The sequence below is a fragment of the Cryptomeria japonica genome, chromosome 9 (genome assembly GCF_030272615.1).
Source record: "Cryptomeria japonica chromosome 9, Sugi_1.0, whole genome shotgun sequence".
NCBI classification, from domain to species: domain Eukaryota; kingdom Viridiplantae; phylum Streptophyta; class Pinopsida; order Cupressales; family Cupressaceae; genus Cryptomeria; species Cryptomeria japonica.
Genome location: NC_081413.1, coordinates 369,002,183 through 369,013,159, shown reverse-complemented (window position 1 = coordinate 369,013,159; position 10,977 = coordinate 369,002,183).

Below are 10,977 nucleotides of genomic sequence, written 5' to 3'. Positions count from 1 at the left end.
GAGGGATATCTTCGACATATCCAAAAACGTGGTCAACGGCTGGATGGAAAGAATTAGTTTATGTTATTATTTTGTTTCTAGAAATTACGGAGTCAGTTTGGTTTCTATTAATTTTAGTTTGTAATAATGAAAGGGTGTGTCATGTCATTTATATCTTTTGAGTCATATATATATAGAGTCATTTTTGTATTCTAGAGGGGACAAAATGAAGAGAAAATCATTATTTTTCAAGATGGTCTATTGGAACCAGTAGTGTTATGTAAAGCAGGTTTGTAGAAATGAAAATCCATTTTGTGCAAGAAAATGTATCAGGAAGTATCTATGAGTCTGCAGTTTTTGTACACCCATCGTTCCAAGAAATTAATATATAAGATTTACTGCTTTTTATCTTCAAATCGTTTCATGTTATATGATGTTGATGAGTTAAAATCCCTTGGGTAAATCTAAATAAGGTTTGTTGCAGTGTTTTATAACTTGTTATATAGATAATAGAATTTTTTTTGTTTCTCTTATAACATACATTGAAGTCATTGCAGTGATAGTCTTGCATACCTGTGAGTTTTCTCAAACTATCTCCAAGGACCACAAATATGTGTTCGTTAAATAACATGTAAATTGTCATATAAGGCACCGGTCTGTTGTTGGTTTTCTGTGAATAGGTTTTGGTGTGTACAAATTCCTCACTAGAGAAAAATATTAGTAGTTTCTATTAGCTTTGTTCTCTCATAACTACTCAAGGTTCCAACAGCATTCTTCTATAAGCTTTGTTCCTTATCAATTATACTCAAGTTTTTTAGATTAAAATAAGTGAAAAGCATATCATAAAGCATAGTTGTAGGAAATAGTTCATCATTCCTGTAAATAGCTAGATTCAATAATTTAAATTCACTATAAAGAAATCTCTTTATGCTTTGGAGATTGGGGTATACCCACCTAAGGTCTAGTGGAGCCTATAGTGTGGAGGAATTTGGTCTTTGACCATTCCTGTTCATTGGGCAAGGTTGATTGGATCAGTTAGGGATTTGGCAAGTCTCTTTGATTTCCAATCTATGGTTTTGGGAACCAACATATTCGTGACTCTACTGGGGAGTTGTAATAAGAAGTGTTCAGGATTTCTGGTGGTTTTGTTTCAAACTCTGTTGGAGGAAGGAGCCCATAAGATTAATAAAAGTATTATTCCTCTTAGGAGGTGGTGACTCTACATTTAATATATGAGTAATAATTGGTTTTTTGAGAAAAAAAGAGAAACCCCTAGGAATTTGTCAATAAGATTTATGCAGGGGAGAAGGTCTTTGCACAAGGGACAACATAATCTTGTTCAGTTGAGTCCAAAGAGAAGAAACAAAGAAAAGAAATCAACATCAAATATGGAATTCGGGGGTTATAAGAAGTTTCCTCATAGAGAGGATGGTTCTTCATCTGGTGATAGATTTGAAAATCTAGAGTAAAATTCTTTTTATAACTTAAACATAAAAGATAATTAAGGTGCCCATGATGAAACCCTGACTACTGAGGAGCAGGAGGATAGGCAGTTGGATGCAATTATTCTTAGAATGGCTGAATTAAATGGAGATGAATCTAAGATGGAAAAGGCTCTTAAGAGACAACCAGATTAGGTATTGCAGAAACTCAAATTAGAAAGAGATGCCATTCAAAGCCCTAAGTCAAACAGGGTTGAAGAAGAGAAAGGAAGAGATAAAGAAAGTACCATAACAACTCCTAGGTATAGTCTCCCTCACCTAAGAAACTTGGAACAACCATTTAGGGTTTATAATAATCCATTATCAGATGTTATGGATAATAATTATGAAAAGAGGGATAAATGGAAAAATATACCCTACAATGAAAATAAAAATTAGTATAATTATGGACAATACAATAATCATAATGATGAAAGAAGAACTAACAGTGGGGAAATTTCTGGTAACTGGAATGGTAGAGATAGGATCAACAATGTAAGCAATAAAAGGGGGAATTATGGTAACAATGGAAACTATAGCCACAATGGTAATGGGAACAATCAAAATGGAAATACCAATAATGGTGGAGGTAACAATGGAAACAATGGTAATAATAAAGGAAATAGAAATTACCAAACTAACAACTATGGTGGTGGACCACCTATGACAATTGAAAGGTACAAACAGTTGGATTTTAGTGGGATAGTTGGATATCCTAATCAGATTTCAAATGACTTAAGATCAGCTGTCCCTAAATTCACCAGAAATGGAACTGATTCTACAGAACAACATGTAATAAATGTAAAAAATATCATTGAAGAGTTTGAAGTCCCTTACGAAGATGTTTTTATGAAACTGTTTATTCAATCTCTAACAGAGGATGCAGGAGAATGGTATAGAAATATTTCCGACAGATGCAATGGTAGTTGGCATGAGTTTGTGACAATATTCTTGGAAGAATTTGGAGAATATAATGATACTTCATTTGCATCTCATGAATTGACTAGCATAAAAAAGAACCAGTCTCTGAATTTAATAAGAAGTTTAATAAAGTACTTAATAGAATACCAAGAGATATTAGACCTGTTGATTCATTTTTTATTGATTTTTATTTGAGTGCTTTTGATAGCAAGACTCATTATGAGATCCTATCTCACAAGCCTACTACCTTGCAACAAGCTTTTAAAACAACTACTACCATTGAAAATAACAGAAAGGCTGCTGGGAGAATTTGCAAGAGAGATGATCCAAAATTATATAATCCCAAAGCAACAAAAAAGGATGAGTTTGGCTAAATCATGGACATGTTGAAAGACATGAAGGGTAAGAAAAATCACAATGAGAAGCCGCCCCCATATAGAAGTAACAAGCCTATAAGTTACAATAGACCAAGATTGCATGGCATGCCATATAATACAAACTCGAAAGATGGTAAGCCAGTAAATGCAAATCTAAGAAAAGAAATTCCTGATCCATTGAAGAAGGTAAATAATTTTGTGGAAGAATATCCATGGTGTGAAGTCTGCAATTTACCCCATGTTGCAGAACAATGTATGACTGATCGGGGTTTTGTAGAAGAAAAGGACCGTGAGAGTGAATATGAGCCCATAGTGAATGTACTTTCATCAAATCCATTTTGGGGTAGGGATGAGGATTCATCTGAGGATGAGAAATCATTAGATGTACAATGGAGAAGAGAGAGCCAGGAGCATAGTGTACAACAATTTTTTACTGATGATGATGTGGACATCCCATCCCTAAGGACATTGTTTCATAATGGAGAGCCAGTGCATTCCTTGAAAAACTTAGCATATGAAGAAAAGAAAGCCTATACTGTGGTGGCAGTAGCTCAGGCAAAAAGCAATTATCAGCTAAGGAACAAAATAGTGAACCCAGAGAAGGGTAAGCCATCCAGGATATTTGCAAAAGTTCCTAAAGCTAGTGGAAATAAAGACACCATCGCTAACAAGGAAAAGGAAGGTGCAGTAGAAAAGATCAAACAAACAGAACCTCTTAAATTAACAAAGCCAATCAAAAAGAAACAAATTAGTAAACCACTCTCAAATTGTGGATCATTTATGTCTTAGGCTTTATCACAGGTGAAAATATTTGTGCCTTTTCTTGAAGTAATGAAATTCCCTGATTACAAACATGAAACACTCAAGATTTTGTCTAATGTTGGTGAAGTTAATAAAGAGGATCATAAGCCAAAAGTTGAAGATCCACCTGTTGTCTATTTGGGAACTTCTATCACTAAAAATCTTACCCAGGTTGATCCTTTTTATCTGACTTTGATGATTAACAATAAGATGGTTAAGAATTGTATGATAGATTCAGGTGCAACCATGAACATAATGCCAGAAGATGTCATGAAAGAGCTTGGGATTCATGTGGACACTCCCTATGGGAAATGCTATGCTATGGATAACAGATCAGTCCCAGTTGGAATTATGAAGGATGTAGAGTTTCAATTTCCAGCATGCCCTGATACATCATATAAAATAGACATCACCATTGTGCATGTTCCACCAAATTATGGGATGTTACTATCAAGGAAATGGTCAAATTTGGTGGGGGGACATGTCCAGCTAGATATATTGTATGCGACCATCCTAGTAAAAGAGGTGAACGTAAGGATTGATAGAGAGCCGAGATATTTCTACCTAATAGAGGAAGTTGATCCAAACAAGACAACATGTTTTCTCCAGACAGATATAGATAACTTTCAAGTAAGTATTTCTAAACCCATTCAATGCAAAACTAATAAGTATGAAAATACTATAGAATCACATGAGGATAAGATTAGGAAAATGTACTTTGATGGTGCTTGTAGTAAGGAAGGAAATGGAGTTGGTGTGGTTTTTATTTCTCCTAATCGGAAATCATGCAAATATTCTTTCTTGTTTGCCTTTGAATGTACAAACAATGTTGTTGAATATGAAGCACTCTTGTTAGGTCTTAGAATGGCAAGTAAATATGGCATTAAATTACTAACAGTTTATGGTTATTCAGAGCTAGTCGTATCTCAAGTGAGGGAAAGATTTGCCACAAAATGTAATGCTTCAAAATTATAGAAATGAGGTGTGGGATTCAATTGAATATTTTGATGCATTTTCTATAACATGGATTGAAAGGTCTAACAATATTTTGGCTGATTTTATGGCTAACTTAGCAATTAAACATAATGATATTCATTTTGATGACATCATCCAAGTTGAAATAAAAGCTAGACCTGCGGTACCAAATAACACAAAAATTTGGCAAATATTTGATGATAATGGGGATCTTCTAAAGTTCTTGTTTTGTGAAGATCAGTATGAAGGCCAAAATATGGATTGGAATGAATATGTGGAAGGGGAGAGGTGAGGAATCTCTATTTGGAAAAAATATCCTACAGCTTAAAACAAACAAGATTCCCAAAGGGTTGGTGGAACTAGAGAGGATGTTTGATAATAAGGACATGCCAAATTTCAAGCCCAACACTAGAAGTTGTGAGGGAGTAGAAAAAATAAACTTGGGAAGTGAAAACAATCCTAGAGAGGTTTACATTGGGAAGAAGCTTACAATGAAAATTAGGACTACACTGGTCAATCTGTTAAGAAAATACAGACATGTTTTTTCTTGGTCATATGATGATCTCAAGGCATACAGAGAGGATTTGTTCTATCATGAAATCCCACTGAAATCAGATGCAAAACCATTTAGGCAAAAGCAAAGGCCTATAAATCCCACATTGGCTCCCAAAATGAAGGAAGAATTGATGAAGATGAGGAATGCAAGGATTATAGAGCCTATAAGACATTCTACATGGGTGTCGAACTTGGTACCTGCTAGAAAGAAAAATGGTGATATCAGATTATGTGTGGACTTTAGGAATTTGAATATATCATCTTTAAAGAATAATTATGCTCTGCCTAACATGGAAGCTTTGCTGCAAAAGGTAACAGAAAATGAATTAATTTCTAAGATGGATGGGTTCTCTGGTTACAACCAAGTGAAGGTTAAGGAATCAGAAAAATACGAAACAACTTCCACTACACTATGGGGCACATATGTGTATGCAAGGATGCCATTTGGACTCACCAATGTTGGGGCTACTTTCCAAAGGGCCATGGATGTAGCTTTTGAAGGCCTCATTGATTACATTTTAGTAGTATACCTAGATGATTTGACAGCATACTCCAAGAAAGAAGAGAACCATTTTAATGAACTAGAGAAGATTTTCATTAGAGCACTGGAGTATGGTATCTCTCTAAATTCAAAAAAGTGTCATTTTGAAGTCACTAAGGGTAAATTACTAGGTCATATTGTATCAAAAGATGGAGTAAGGATTGACCATGAGAGGATTGTAGCTATTGACAAAATTCAGATTCCTAAAATAGTCAAGGCTATCCAATCATTCTTTGGACAAATTAATTTTGTTAGGAGGTTTGTGTCGAATTTTTCTAAGATTGTAAAACCTATTACAAAAATGTTGAAGAAGGGTGTAGAGATAAAATGGACTAATGAAGAAATTGAATCTTTTGTAAACATTAAGAGGGCCATCAAGGAAGTGCCTGTACTTAAATCTCCTGATTTCTCTAAACATTTTCAAGTATTTTCTTTTGCTTCTTTTCATACTATTGTTGCAATTATGTTACAAAAAAATGATGAAGGTCATGAACAACCAATGGCATTTTTTAGCAAAACACTACAAGCTTCTGAGTTAAATTATAATATAAATGAGAAACAATCATATGCCCTGGTAAAAGCTATGAAACATTTTAGACCATACTTAGTGGGAGATAATGTCATTGCTTATGTTCCTAATGCAACAGTCAAAGATATTTTTAGGCAGACTGAAACTACTAGGAGAAGATGCAGATGGATCAATCAAATTCAGCAGTTCAACATTGACATCCAGATTACTAAACTGGTAAGAGGTCAAGGATTGGCTAAACTAATGATAAAATCAAATTTGGAAGCAACACAGATAAATCAGGTAGGATTAGAGGATGCTCAAATAAGCATTGAGATGTGTCCTTGGTACAAGAATATTGTCTATTATTTAAAACACATGAAATGTCCAAAGTATTTAAATGATAGTCAGAAAAGAACACTTAAGCTTCAAGCATCTAGGTATGTATTGCTCAAAGGAGATTTATATTGAAAAAACTGTGATGGTATCCTCCTATTTTGTTTGGATGTTTATCAAGAACAATCTATTTTAAAGGAATTACATGAAGGTCTATGTGGGGGACATTTTTCAACAAAAACTATTGCCCATAAAATACTCAATGCTAGTTACTATTGGCCACAAATATTTAAGGACCATTGCTAGAAATTTTTAGTAAAGCTTAAATATGATGGAGCTCTTCCACTCAGACCCATGCAAACTAAAGAACCTTTTTAGATGTGGGGTGTTGATTTTATAGGAGAAATTGCAAACAAATCCAGTGCAAGACACAAATCGATTTTGGTAGCTATTGATTACTTTACCAAATGTGCGGAGGCAATTCCTACAAGGCAGGCTACAAGTAAAGTGGTAACAAAGTTTCTCTTGGAAAATATATTGACAAGGTTTGGGGTACCCCACAAAATTGTTGTAGATAATGGGATGTGTTTTAGATCTAAAGAATTTGCTCATTTCTATGAAAGTTATGGAATCACTTTATCATATTCATCACCTTATCATCCCCAGGGGAATGGACAAGCATAATCTAGTAACAAAAACTTATTAAAGAGCATTAAGAGGATGTTAGGTGATAACAAAAGATCATGGGATTCAAAGTTTAATTTGGCAATATGGGCAGATAGAGTAACAATCAAGAAATCCATAGGGTTTGCTCCTTATCAGCTTGTTTATGGTCAAGAAGCAAGGTTGCCCTTGAACAACCTTCTCCCGGTGTATAAATTTTTCTCAGAGGAATATTTAGAGGATGTTGATTTCATGGAAGATGGGCTGGTATAGTTGGTTGAGTTGGATGAGTACAGAAGAGAGGATTGGGAACAAAATATACAAAAGTAGAAGATGGTAAAAGCATTACATGACAAGAAGGCTTATGATAGGACTTTTGAAGAAAGGGAGTGGGTGCTCAAATGAAATGAAAAAGACCAAGATAAGGGAAAGCATGGAAAATTTGAAGCACTTTGGCTAGGACCGTCTGTCATCCTGGAAAAGAGAGGGCAAAATTCACACATCTTGCAGAATGTTGATGGTGAAATTTAGGAATTTCCATTACATGCTCAGTACCTCAAACATTTTTTCTCTTAAGGAGCAAGGAGTATTCTTGTACTATAATAGTGTAGTTTTCCTTTGTTGTTTGTTTATGTGTATTGTTTGGTTTGCTTTTTAGAGATAGCTAATATCTTGCTATGTCCCTAAAAAGAACATACATCCCCAGAAAGAGCCACTGTTAAAACATATTTTTGCAAAATATTTTGTGCTATTTATTTGATGTTTTATATACATTTTCATCATAAGATCATTTATTGTTGGATTATATGTGCAGGAGGCATGTTGCAGTATTAGAAAGATCCTGATGTGACCTATTTTTAAAATTGGGCAAGTACCGCTAGGGCAAGCTAAGGGTTGGCACTGAATAGGGACTACATGAGGAAGTTTCATCATGACAATATTAAGATCCTTATAAAGACATTCTTTGGGCCTATGTGATAGACTTTGTCATTTATTAGCATATGAAGTTTCCATAAAAGGTTGCAAGTGCAAATGATATATGAAGAGGAGATTGATTAGCATAATTATCAAATTTGAGCTATTGGCATAAGTTATCCTGACAATACTAACTAGCATAAACAACGAAAGAGCCTATCGGCATGACCTAGACCGACCACTCTGAAGGAGGTTCAAAAGGAGGGTTTCATCAGTGCAACATTCACTATGGGGGGTATGAGAAAATGTTGTGCCGATAGGCGATGAGGTTATTGGTATAACTTACATCAATGAAAGAGAATGTGAAGTAGAGATTGGCAATGTCATCGAGTCATCGAAAAATATCATTTCATGCTACCCCGATACCCGACGGGCTAGGTGGCAAAGGTGGTGTCATTGACAGGACTTGCTTTGATGAGGCTACACCACAAGGTGTAAAATAGGACTCATCGGGATAACCTAAACCATCGGTGAAAAGTGTTTTAGGTTATGCCTAATACGTGATGAAAAGGACAAGTCAGGCAAGAAGAAGGAGACTTGATCAGGATGAGTTACATCGATCAAAGAAGAAGTCATCGGGATATCATTGCCTCATCGGGAGGAGACATTTTTTGTTACATGGATACCCAATGAGAAGCAGAGGTAGGTGCAAAAGAGGAGATCTCGTTGGGGAAACATATGCCGCTAGACTAGAGGAAAAAAAGATACATAAGTGCAAAGGTGGTGACATCGGGTCATCAGAGAAACATAAAGTGAGTCGTTCTGATGCTCGATAAGATGAGCCGATATAACAAACAAGCTGCAGACCATGGATGAGGACCCATTGAGATAGCTTAAACCATCAAAGGAGTGTATTTAAATCTATTCCGATGCTCGATGGGAAAAATGCCACGAAGGAATAGAAGGAGGGGAGGAGTTATGATGACTAGCCATTTCAAAATTTGATCTTAACGAATCCACTCGCCATTATTAAATACAAGCAACGAATATGTCTGTGCTTACACGAGGTGAATTAAAGCATCATTTCAATTGAGTAAATTCCCCTAAAGAATTAAATCTATATATAGAATCTGGTATAAGGAATTGGCATAGAAAACTAAAGCAGACAGAGAGATTGGAGCGAAATTAAGCTACAAAATTTTGAATTTCAGTTAAGCTTGAGGTATTCAGATATGGAGGGCTCTAGTTCAAAAGGAAAAAGAAAGGTCATCGATTTTTCTAAGAGTGCCTCAAAGAAGTCTAAAGGTGGAGAGGGTGCATAGAGGAAGAAATTAAATCAAGACATGATTGATCAAATGAGCTCACCAGGAGCCAAATCATAGGGATCTAAGGCTAAACTACTCATCTGTGACCAGTTAGAAGATGATTTCAAGGAGATTGGTGATGTTTGGACCAGGATTAGAGGTCATGAGTTGTTCTTGTATCATTATTCAAGGAGGAGTAAGTCGACCCCAATCTCAAACCCATGGATAACGGGATTGGGTAAACTTGTGGTTCCTAACATTTTTGTGAATGTCCAGTTGATGAAAACATTAGATAGGTCTTACAATGACAAAAAAAGATGTATTCAAATACCAAATGGCAAAGAATTCATCTGCCTTTCAGTGGCCACCATTCAGGAGGTTTTTGGTCTTGGTCACGAGTCTAACGTGCCTTTATCTTTTGAAAAACTAGAAGAAGAGTATACAAAGATGGACACTATTTACAATGGGTGGAATTTGGCCATACATAAGGCTAGGAAAGGAAAGTTGATAGATGAAGATGGGCCTCCATTTGACATCAACATTTTTAGGCAATATTTGCATTACACATATATTACATGCAGACAAGTGGGAGATGTAGCTCGGGTAGGACCTTTGGTACTTGCTGTTGACACACAGATTCATGAGCGGAGACAATTCAACTATGCTACTTATATTATTGAGAAGATGCATGAGGGTTTCTTAAGCCTTCATAATAACCGTGATAAATCTTTTAAGTTTTACTCTTTGTTAATGCATATTGTCTTGTTTTATGGACGACTTAGGGGGTTGTGGCCTAAGGAATTAAAGCTAAATGTTCATGGCAAGAATGGATAGGAGCAACATGTTCAATTATGGGTGTCACTATGGGATTCTCGGTTCATGAGATCTCACTATATCAAATTTGAAGAATTATTTGTGCAACCTTTATATAGAGCTTTCTGAGTCTCTTTTGATGGGTTATTTTCAGAAGAAATCAAAAGATTCCTTTGACCCCATGAACATCGGGATACCAGGGTGAATCACAATTGGGGTAACTGATATGTATGTCAGGACTTCACATGTGTTAGATTTTTTGGATTCTAAGGAGCTCCTTATTTGCTACCAAAGCCTGCACTTGATAGAATTGCCTACCTAGAGATTGTAAGGCAAATAAGTGCATCAAATGCAATGCATTTTGGGAGTGCCCACAAGCAAGTTTTCTTGCCTGGGATGTTACATTTTGGTGATTTCACTATTGTATCTACAAAGGCATATGAAATCATTGGCAAGAGATTAATAGAAGATTATAACCTCCATGATCACACATGTCAAAAGAATTATGACTTAGAGGGTTATATCCACTAGAACAGAAAAGGGAAAAATCTGGGTGATTATTTTCATGAGCACATTGAAGCCTGAGATATCTTCAAGAACAAGGAATCTGAGGGCTCTATGCAAATCATTCAGGATCTGAACCAGAAACTACAAGAAAAAAGACAAAGACTGCAGCAGATGGGAGAAGAAGAAGAAGTTGAGAGCTAGTCATGTGAGAATGAAGTTGTTTCAAGATTGAGGAGGCCTAAAAGGGAGGAGGAGCCTAAAGCACAGGACATAACTATTGCGAGGATGAATGCAGACATAG